At 40.2% G+C, this 11,530-nt stretch overlaps 1 protein-coding gene across 1 annotated transcript in view; it reads right to left on the bottom strand.

Moving 5' to 3' along the window:
* Positions 1–308: 308 nt before the first annotated feature.
* The window catches only part of HACL1 (2-hydroxyacyl-CoA lyase 1), a 47,788-nt gene continuing 36,566 nt past the window's right edge, over positions 309–11,530 (bottom strand). Inside the window, exons 17-18 of the transcript XR_006288973.1 lie at positions 3,903–4,011; positions 309–1,524 (exon numbers count right to left, since the gene is read on the bottom strand). The gene's annotated coding sequence lies outside the window, so the exon portion shown is untranslated. The remainder of the gene's footprint in view (positions 1,525–3,902; positions 4,012–11,530) is intronic.

Below are 11,530 nucleotides of genomic sequence, written 5' to 3'. Positions count from 1 at the left end.
TTACAGAAGAGACTGAACTGGATGTGTGTTTTACTTGATCCATATTTATATCTTGCCTGAAATTTCTGTTCCAACAGCAGAACTGCTGTGCATAGACTAGAAAGTATATTTATTTTAGGGGTATTTCTATTTTTAAATTCCATTAGCTTCAGGCAAACACAACAGAACCCCCAATCTTGCAGACCCTTACTTAGGTGAGGTACCCCAGTGGGACTAGAAGTTTTGCAGGATCTGTCCCAAATAAATTGTTCCACAACCATAACCTTTAACACCACTGCAAGCTTCAGTCTTTTAATCCGTTATGGTGGGGTATATCAGTCTTTTTATTTCAGGGAATAAACTGGGACTTCAAAAAATCTACATTTGATGCTATATTAATTAAGTAAATGTCAAAAATCCAACTAATCATTACAGGCAAAAAACAACACAGCCACTACCTTACCTGCTCCAATAGCTGTCTATTGCCTTTTTCAGCCCAGAGCTAAAGTCTTGAAGGGAGAGGATGGTGGAGCCCTATTGATCAGTCCTCCCATGTAAACTGAATTTATGAACCTGTCCTTTCTGTGCAAGAATTAATGACAATTCAATTAAAGAGAAGGCTTCTTCCCAGTCCCATCTACTTTCAGCTGGCAGCTCCTTCATCTGCAGGCCAAAGGAGAATGAATGCACCTAAAATAAACCATCAGTAATCTCAAAGGCCTGTGCAATCAAAAGTTTAATTAAAGAACAAAGCCAATCAAGCCTTTTCAGTTCATACGAATGAAAGATCTTCAGCGGTGTGACTGGGAACAAGACAAGAGTATTAATGCAATAATTTAATATGCCTTTATGTCTGCAAAGTAAGCAGTACAGAAAAAACCTATTCATTTAATTAGAGGAGAGCTGGAAAAGATAATTTTAATTATGTTTTTCTTTGCAAAATTTGCAGAATATTCACATAGCATTAATTTAATGCTAGCCATTTTTAACAACAAGAACCTGGTTTTTGTCTGTGTGTGCGCAAAAATTAGGTCCATTTACCAACATGGGTGTTCACAGTTCTATGATGAAGCCAAAATTTCTTTGGGAAGATATTACCTGCAGGTACAGCCCATCAAAACCAGTTCCTGAAGTAAACAAGGTAACAAATGAGAAAAGCAAAGAATGGTCACAACACTTCCCTGCTGTTGTGTTTAGAACCAAAGGTCTCTAGAGACAAGGCAGAAAAATTAGCTAACTTTGTGATGAGCTAAATCCAACTATATGGACAAGAAAGTTCTGGCTTATTCCACATCTCTATAAACACTGTTCAACAACTGACAATACAGTCAGTCGATTAAATACGAGGTAGCACTATTAAGTCTTCAGAATACTCATTGGGTGAACACAACCTGAGGGCAGGGCACTGTTGCCTAATAACTTCTGAAAGCCACAAGCTTTAAAAATTAACCACTTCATGGGCATCATATACTTCAGAGCAGCCATGTCCTCAGGTGTAGATGTTGCCAACCTCTCTCTTCTCTCTCTACTCAGCTCTCAACTGTCCTAAAATAAAACAGTAAAAATTGGTAGAAGAAAGATATTTTATTGTCAAGCTTTCCTGGGGTTATCTGACTACAGATAGGCCAAACCTAGCCCTCCCACATCCAGACTTCCCTAGCCTTTGAGGAAGTTCCGATCTAGACCTAGAGGTTGCAGCTCCAATCCATCTCTAGGGCCCAATCCTGCAACTCTTTTACCCATGAGTAATCCTTATGCACACATGTTGTGGGTATTTTTTTCCCAGCTTCTTCAGCTGTTGCTTTATTACTGAAAAGGGGATTCAGGGTCTCCTCCCACTATCCTGGTTCTGGCCGCCTGTTTAGTCCCTATTTTTATTTATTAATTTATGTTTAACATTTATAATTTAACTTTAAAAAATGTTAAACTTTGTAAAAGCATTGAGACAGTCAAAGGGTTATCTAACAAAGTTAAGACTACCAGGAGACGTTGGCTGCTGCCCAAGGAGCATCTGTGTCAGTTCTGCGACCTTGAATGAAAGATTTGGATGGATTTTCAGTGGATTTTTTTAAAAGCCAATTTATTTTACACATACTTTTTACAGTTTTTAAAATAGCTTTTTCTAAAATGTTGCAGTCTCTTCCTATGCTGTAAACGGGTTATTAAAAGAGACCACATAAAAATTATAAACTTCTTTGGCTTAGACATGCCAGCTGAACCTTTGAACTTATTTTTAAATGGTTTTATACTTTAGAAACTTTTTTTTTTGCAATAATGAGCCAATGACATATTTAAGCTGCCTACTTTTTAAATTACAATTTGTATTTTTTATACTTAAACTTTGAATAAGGTTTTTACAGGCAATATCACTTTTTTTGACCTGGGCTTTGATAATTGTTGGGTTTTTTTTTTGTTTTTTAAAGCAATGTTTTGTTTTACTGCCATTTTCCCTTTTTCTTTTGTATTTTAGTTATTTGAGACTTCAGTAGGCTTATTTTTATACTTAAACTTTTTTGACAGGCAATGTTAGCTGCTGTTTTATTTATTTATCACTATAATTTATATAATAGGTCACTATGATAGGTCAGGTTTTACTAATGCATTTGGAAGCAGTTAAACCATACAGAAACTATTTTTTGGTCAGTGATTTTAACTAAATTGTTCATAGTCAAACAATTTAAATGAGATTGTCGCTGTACTTGCAGCAGCCAGCACAACTGGTTATTTACAGACACATGCATTAGGAAGGGCATATTTCCTTCAGAATGGCTGTCAAGGCATCTCAGGGAAAAGAGCATAGTGGTAGTAGATGTCACCATCTGATCTCTCCTTTGCATAGTTTGTTTGATTATTAAGGATTTTACCAGGTATGTTATACTGCCATAACTGGGTTTGATTATTAAACCAAGAATTCTTTTAAAAAAAACAAACCAACACTTTTATATACTTTTTAACACTTTATTACTTCCATTGCCCCGGCCTATATAGTCCCCTCCAAGCTCTGCTGTGTTAATTTGTGCAAAAGCTCCTTTTAACTACACATACCTTTTCCTAAATAGTCACTTAAGTTTTTCATTCGTTCAGAAGACACTTCCCAAGACCTCACACAAGCTACTAAATTCTGGGACCATAACTCTGACTCCCGAAGTATCTCAACTGATTTTTTCTTGGCGGTTCTAAGCTTATCTTTGATGGGTTTTGCAATTATTTCTTAACTTAGTTCACTTTGCCTGCAAAGCTGTACTCTCTAAATAAAGTCCTTGAAGGACGCCTGGTTTTTACTTTGGATTTATGAAGATAGGTAACAGACATTGTGCTCTCCCTGCCCTTTGAGGAAACTCTTCTATTTAGTGTCTTTCCCCCTCTACAACTTTGATTTGCTCTTCAAGCTTTTTGCATCCATCCCTCAAGGTGGCATGTTTTGTTTGTAAAGTTTTAGCCACCAGAAATAATCCTGGTGAAACTGCTGCCTTGATTTGGGCTTTCTTTGCCTTTGGATTAAAAAAAAACCTCGATACTATTTTTTCCATGGCTGCCTATGGGTCCTATTTTTTGAGAATTTCAGTCACATTCAACAGACTTTGCTGAGCTCTGCCAATCATTTATGGCATTCAACAGCTCTCTGCTGTGCGCCGCAAGCATTCTTTTCTTTTTTAAATCTAATACCGCTCTCTGGAGTTCCTTTTACATTCAGTCCCAGTCTCCCCCTAATACTTCTTTGGGGAGCCCATAGGGGCCACCCTTAGATTTAACCCACTTCTCCAGGGCGGTACTAACTTCCTCATATTTAAACCCTTAAACCCTTCCAATGCCATTTCCCTTATTCTTAGGTAGAAACCCTCAGACTAAGGGGTGTATACTTAACCTCCTTCAGACAGGTGGAACCTTGGTTTGCTCTGGGCTCATCACTGAAGTTACTTTACCTGCTCCAGACAAATGGCAGCCGAGTCATGGCACCACTATTCTGGCATTTCCTTGAGACTTCTTCCACTCGGTTCTTCAGGAATTCAGTCTGAGTCCAGGTTCCTTTATCTGGTATACAGCAAAGTTGTGCTGAGTTGATCAGACTCAAATACAGGGGGTGGCTATAGGGCATACCACACACCTAATGTTACACTGCAACTTCTTTTCTATACATTTACACATTACATTACTTTTACTACATACTGCATTACACATTTTGGGACTGGCTTTCTTACTTTGTAGGAACCAATCCCTGCACAGCCTCCATTGTCCATGCATGACATACTCTCTATCTCATTTAATGTTCTAGGCTTATCTTATCCATTGGGATCTTGTTCATTGTAAATTGTTCCCTGGGTGTTCCCCCTTATCCGAGCTAGTACAAACAGTCTGTTTCCAGCCTGCTGATCCATTTACCTCCCTAATCCTGTCTCCCAAGAAACGAGGCCTCACCCATGACCAGTTACTCATGTCAAGCCTGGCCTACAAATACCAGGTGCTGAAATGAACAAGAATAATTTTACAGTCATAAATCAAACACTGAAACTCTCTATTATTGTTGTTCCCCCTCCTCCTCACACCTGCTTGTTTGTCTCATCGACTTGCTACTGTGCCTCTTTCCCACTCCAAGCTCTGTACTATTATAGGTTTGTACAGTTCTTAGTACAACGTGACCCCCAAGCTTAGCTGAGGTCTCTAGGTGCTATCACACAAAAACAATAAATATTGTTTTCAGAGGAAGGGGAATATAAATAAATCTCAGTTATGAGCTGGGCTCTTGTTGATATTTACAGCCACTCCTGTCAGAGGAGAGGGTCTCTGGTAACGTTTTCATCTCCTTTTCATTTAGAGCTTACTCTAAATGGCTTCTGCACTGCTGCCCAGTGCAAAACTTACCAGCTATCCTAATATCACTGCAATGCTGCTGTAGGTATGAGGCCAAAGAATGTGCGCCAGGAGCTGGCTGTGACGGCTGCTAATTTAAATGATTTATAATTTACCCCTGCCAAGAAGTACAACCAATTAAATACCTCAAAGCACAAAACTCTTCTACGTGAGCATTCCTGTTGGAAAAGTATTAATGACATTGCTTTCACGTGTATTCCAGCCTCATGCTGTCTGCACCAAAGGATATTATGGAGGCTGGCAATGCAGCTGCACTAGGCCTGATTCTCCCATTGCTCAATGGCCTCTTTACCATGTACAGGGCTCATAAAGGCAGTGCATCTGTGCAGTGGAGGATAACGTAGTGCTGCTTGCTGTTTGTCACCCTCCTCTGCATCCCCCAGCATATGCATGTGATGGAGGAGAGGCCAGAACACCACTAATTCAGCAAAGGACTTAAGCATTTGCTTAACTTTACACGAATACTTCCAGTGATGATTGCTTAAGTGTCATGCTGAATCAGGGCCTAAAATCTGTATTAACGCTATCTTTTTTTAAAATTACCATACCATTTTCAGTTTACTCTGATTCTCTCAACCATCTTTCCAAGGGTTCCTCCTGCTTTTGGATTACACAAGAGCTATCCACAGAGCTGAAAATCACGTGTGATCTGTGGCGGTGACACAGGCCTACACAAGTTTATCAAAGAGCAGGACTGATCCTGGAACAGGGATCAGAGCTAGGTGTTTGAGTCAAATGTCCCTCCATACCTGCCAGACTGGAGGAATGGCACAGGGGGGAAGTAGAAAGGGTGTTGCGACTGTTTGTTAACTTCACAGATGTTCTATTAAATGAAAGCATTGAGATAAGAGAGAGAAATGACAGTGAGCATAAGCCTCACTGGAGCTTTCGGTTTGGGCTTTTCTGGCACAGTGAATTTTCCACTGTCTTTTCCTTGTTAACTATGCATCCCACACTTGGCCTTTAAGGCTTCACACTACTCCCATTGAAGTCGATGGCAAATTTTCCACTGACTTCAAAGAGTGCAGGATCAGGACATTAGTAGACTGAGAGGTACTGAATATTTATTTTTTGTTAGGAATTAAGAAACCCAGCAGCACCCTGCTACTATCGTGGCCAGACACTTAGCATTGTCTAATCATTCCGGTATGCCAGTGTTGTTGTCTTCTAAATAGAGGATAACAGCTGTACCTAATCAAACTAGACAAATGCATTTTCCAAGCTCCTCTTGCAGAATTATGGAGCTATAATTAAGGCTGTGTCAGCATTTCCATTATTAACCCCTATTTTTGAGGGTTCAGTAACTTGGCTTTCAAACGTCCCTCTGAATAGCAACTTGACACACAAGGACTTAACCTTAGAGCTAATTTATTGTGTCAAATTGAAGGAGGAAAAACAACAGTGCAGCACTTTCCCGACCATACAATGAAGAAAAGGTTTAAAAACTCCTAAATTGACCTGTTTCAGATGTATTTTTGGAGTTTATATATAAAAGCAATGTGCTAGGTAACAACAAGTGGGATCAAATAAAACATGAGTAAAGGGGCACAGATCTTGCTCACGCTGAGATCAATGGTAAAATTCCTATTGATTTCAGTGGTGCAGGATTGGGCCTGATATGATCAATTACTTGTAGTATTTTAAACATCTTGTAAATGCCCAAAATATGAATCCTTAAAACATGTTTAGCGGCTCACAGGATGTGAAGTAACCATCCTCACATCCTACTTAACTCAGGGTGAGCAGAGAGTACTCAGCACCCTGCTGGGTCAGGCCCTACTGAGCATATTAATACTTTTTTACATAAACTACAGCAGTGCCTTAATGCAGTTGCAAAGAGGGGCTAGAATTCATATAACTGGAGGTTATCAGTAGCAGTGGAGGTACTGGCAATCAGCACCTCTCCGAGTCATGGACTATAAAATGCTAGGAGCATGTTCACGTTATCCTTAATGACACTGTCAAGGACCCTGATGACAAATCTGTCAAAAATCAGAAATGCTCAACTTTTGGTTTTAGTTTAGATGGGCTGATTCCTGCAAAGAGAGACTTTTCTGCAACCACTGTGGGGCTTAGTTGGATGAGTGCCTGAAGGAGAACACGGATGGAAAGCAATGGCTACCAAATATATGTTTTTGAGCCTCATTAGCATGTTAGAAATGCGTGGTTGTCTTTTCCATTTCTCTCAGCCTATGACTGCACAAGTGACACTCATAACCACAGGCAAAGCTCGTGTAAATACAGATGAACACATTAGAAACTGCCCTTGACTTTTTCATGGCTCTTCTTACTTACAAAGCACTGTGGGGGCTACTCAACACATTACTTTAGGCCAAAAACTGGATGGGCCGAATTCTGCCTTCAATTGCATCCCTGCACCTCAGACTTCATTGCATCCATTTCGACTGGGCAGAACTTGACCCAAAATATTGTATGGTTGTTTTGCTGTTTTTAAAATAGTGGGACAGACACATATGGAAAGCACTAAAACACTGGATCAAACTGCTGGCTTTGTTTGGCTTTTTTTAAGAGCACATTTCCATACAGTGCTCCCACCTTGCAGGCGAGACCATGATAAGAGAGGAAAACTTCTTGGATTATTGACTCAAGCAAGCAGATTGCCTTCTAAATTAATTCCCCTCATTTCTTTCTGCACTATTTCAGTCAGCCTACTAGATTCCTGGAAAGAACAGACACTGAAAGCATTTTCATCTATATTAGTACGTGCCATAAATAGCTGAAATGGTCTGCTTTACTCAGGATCTCTCTCAGCCCTGTCCATCTGGCTTGAGTCATGCCATCAAAAGAAACAGCAAAGGTCTGCTTTAGAATAGCTGTTACTTGCTAATCATAATATTCTGTTACAAATAAATGTGTAGGAAAATACTGATACTAGATGGTGTATTACTGAAAGGTGCCAATAGCTAGTTGGTCTTGGATTCAGAGATAATCACAGACCTCATTACACCCAATGGGTACCAAGCACTCTCTTTCAGGCTCAACAGAATGAGCAGTTAAGCCCCTTTATATAGTAAAAGCAGCTGCAGACATTGGGGGTTATGACCCAAGGCACTAGGCCACATGACCAGAGCAGCGCTAAACCACGTTGGGTTAACTGGGGTTTCCCTAATTGCAAATGCTAGGATATTTGTTGTAGGCTGCGCGTACTGGAGTTGAGAGTGTGACTGGAACAGGGTGGCTTGGATGAAGTTTTATTTGAACAGCCCAAGAGGGGAAACTGAGGCAGGCTACCTGCATAGTGATCCCAGGCCACGAGGAGGAGGAGGGAAGCTATTGGCCCAGTGACAGTGACTGTAAGAGAAAGCAGAGGGACAGAACTTCTTGGGCATAGAGTGCGCTGGAGCGGCAGACTTAGGGATTTCAGTGCAAGGAAACTGCTTGCTGTTTGTTTCTACTGTGTTCAGGGAAACAGGATTTTCTGTAGGTTTTCCCTAAACACAGTAAGGCCAAGAATATACCTGAGTTTTACCTTCCAATTTTCATCCAAATGGAAACAAGCCTGCAAAGCCTTTAACCTAGGCTAACAGCTTGGACCAACAATGTATTCTACACACACAACCATTTATACAGCAAACAGTTTGCTTACAAAATCCTTTACAACAAACAGTAAAGCAAACTCTTATGAAACACCACCACCACGCAGCCAGCAAGCTGAGAATGCCAACAGGAACAAAGGTGCCTGTATGCATAGATGCACACTGGACTAATGTCTGCATGGGCTTAACACTCTATGATGACTGAGCAGAAATATTACAGCATATGTTTTGTTGGACTGATTTAAGAGTGTTAAGAACTGTGCATTACTGGGCCCCAGCACAGGTACTTTATATCTTCTGACCGGGTTGAACAATAAAAGACAAATCTTAACAGCCCCCTGGAAGCAGAATACAAAAGCAGCAGAAATGCCACGTTCCTCCTCTTCCTGAGGGTGATGATTTGTATAACCCTTTCCTGGCTGGAGGGTTAGATGTTTGGCCTGTTTACCATTTTATTTCCTAATTTGGCCATTTTCTGGACAAGATACCTATACGATTCAAACCCTTTTGAATCAGATGATACTGTTGCTTATTTGCTCTCTCTGGTTATTCCACAATTGAATGATCAAGGTGCTACAAGGGCACCCAAGGAAGACAATGGTGTTGCGGAGAAGGTAAATTAATTCTTTGTATTGGTCTTCACTGTAGTCAATGTGAGGGAAATTGCCATACGTGAGCCATTCTTTTTAGGTGACAAATATGAGGAACTGTCCCACCTTGGGAGGGCAGTAGAGGAGGACTTGGAACAAACTGATAAATTTAACAGTAATAAGTCACCAGGACCAAATGGTAAACAGTGAGGTGGCAAAATCTGCAGAGCATACAAAATTACTAAAGACAGATAAGTCCAAATTTGAGTGCAAAGGGATCTCACAAAACTGGGTGACTGGGCAACAAAATGGAAGATGAAATTCAATGTTGATAAATACAAAGTAAGGCACATTGGTAAACATAATCCCAGCTGTACATACAAAATGATGGGATCTAAATTAGGTATTACCACTCAAGAAAGATCTTGGAGTCATCATGGACAGTTGTCTGAAAACATCTGCTCAATGTGTAGGGCCCTCTGTTTTCAGTTTTTATTTTATTTAATTTTTCCTAGGAATTTATCAGTGAATATTACCACCACAACAAAAACAGGTGAAAATCAGTATAACTATTAACTTTTCTGGTAAATACTGGAGTTTATTTTGGTGGATGGGAAGACAGGGGAAAAAAGTATTCAGTAGATTAATGCTTTGAATTCCGTTCATCCATGTGGCTTGCTGCAGAACTAAAACAGAACTCAGAACACAATCCCTGAGTTTTAGAGAACAATATCTCTCTAATCCCCAAATAAAACTTTTCATTTGAATAAAGAGTTTACTGTTGTAGACTTAGAACTATTAGGTTATAAATACTTACATTTAATAATTGGGCCACACCATTTGCAGTGCATACACTCAACTTCATTCTTTTCTTCTGTTTTTGTTTTTTTAAAAACTTTTGAATACTTCCTTGTGTTCTGAAATGTATTTTAATACAGATTTTCATTTTCCTCCCATTTTAGTGTATCAAATCTTTAAACTGCGATCTCACAGCTTGAAATGTGCACGTGGTAGACTTGAGATTCATCAGTATGTTCAGATGTGCATGCACTCAGAGCTTGTGTGCATGCCAGTTTGTTTATTGCGTGTATCTTCTAGACTAATACATAGTCTGACTTCAACAGGCAACTTTGCATATACACACAGACTAATGTATGATCATAATACATATAGCTCATGCAATGTATTATATTTTCCAAATACACATTTTTTTACATATTTGAATGATACAAAAGTAGGGTGAAAATCAGAAAAAAATGAATAATACTTTTTGTAAAACCCAGGAATTTTTCAGTAAAAATGAGGGGGCTGATCTATGTGCAGTGGCAATCAAAAAAGCAATGTGAGGAACCATTAGGAAAGGGATAGATAATAAAGAAAATGTCATAATGCCACTATATAAATCCATGGTATGCCCACACCTTGAATACTGTGTACTGTTCTGGTTTCCCCCAGCTGAAAAAAGATACATTAGAATTGGAGGAAATACAGAGAAGGGCAATCAAAATGATTAGGGGAATGGAACAGCTTCCACCTGCGGAGATATTAAAAAGACGGGGACTATTCATCTTAGAAGAGAGACAACTAAGGGGTATATGATAGAGGGCTACAAAATCATGAGTGGTGTAGAGAAAGTGAATATGGAAGTGTTATTTACTCATTCCCATAACACAAGAACCAATAAAATTAATAGGCAGCAGATTTGAAACAAACATAACTAAGTACTTCACACAGTGCATAGTCAACCTGTGAAACTCATGCCCGGGGACGCTATGAAAGCCCAAAATATAACAGGGTTCAAAAAAGAATTAGACAAGTTTACAGGGTACAGGTCCATCAATGGCTATTATGGTCTGACCCAGTATGGCCGTTCTTATTTTCTAACTTTATTTTTCATGGTATACAGAACCAGAACTTTGGCTGGCCCCATCCCTCACCCTCACCCTGGGCCATCTGTTGGCCCCATCCCCAACGCTCAACTGGGGCCCTTAGTTGCCCCAAGACGAACCCTAGCTTGGGGCCCCATCCCTAACACTTGCATGCAGTTCCCATGCCAGCCACATCCCTAACCCCAGCCGGCTCCAAACATCATCCTAGCCTAGAGCCTCCAGCCATAATACTAAACCTAGTCTAGGGCCCCATGCCAGCCCTGGGCCCCCCAGTTGGCCCCATCCCCAACGAATGGTCTCAGAAGGCCCCAAACCTAACCCAACCCAGGGCCCTATGCTGGCCCCACCCCTTACCAAGGGACCCCACTCTGACCCATGCCCCCAGCCAGCCCCAAACCTAACTCTACCTTTAGGCTTCCTGGTGACTGCTAATTTACCCTAATTGTGAATTTGAATGTAAAAAGTCAATGTAAGTTCATAAGATGTTCACAATAACCTAGAACAACCAATGTTGATGGGAAAAGGTTCAAAAGGGAGACTCAGTTAGCCCAAACAAAGAGGCCTATGGCCATAGCTCAAGGCACGCGTTAAGATCACGCTCGTAAACAAGAGAAATGTGGAACCAGAAATTAGTGAACCAAAACTG

Source organism: Chelonia mydas, chromosome 2 (assembly GCF_015237465.2).
Source record: "Chelonia mydas isolate rCheMyd1 chromosome 2, rCheMyd1.pri.v2, whole genome shotgun sequence".
In the NCBI taxonomy this organism is placed as follows: Eukaryota; Metazoa; Chordata; order Testudines; family Cheloniidae; genus Chelonia; species Chelonia mydas.
Note: the sequence above shows the minus strand (reverse complement) of the source record. Positions and strands in the feature narration are given on the sequence as shown.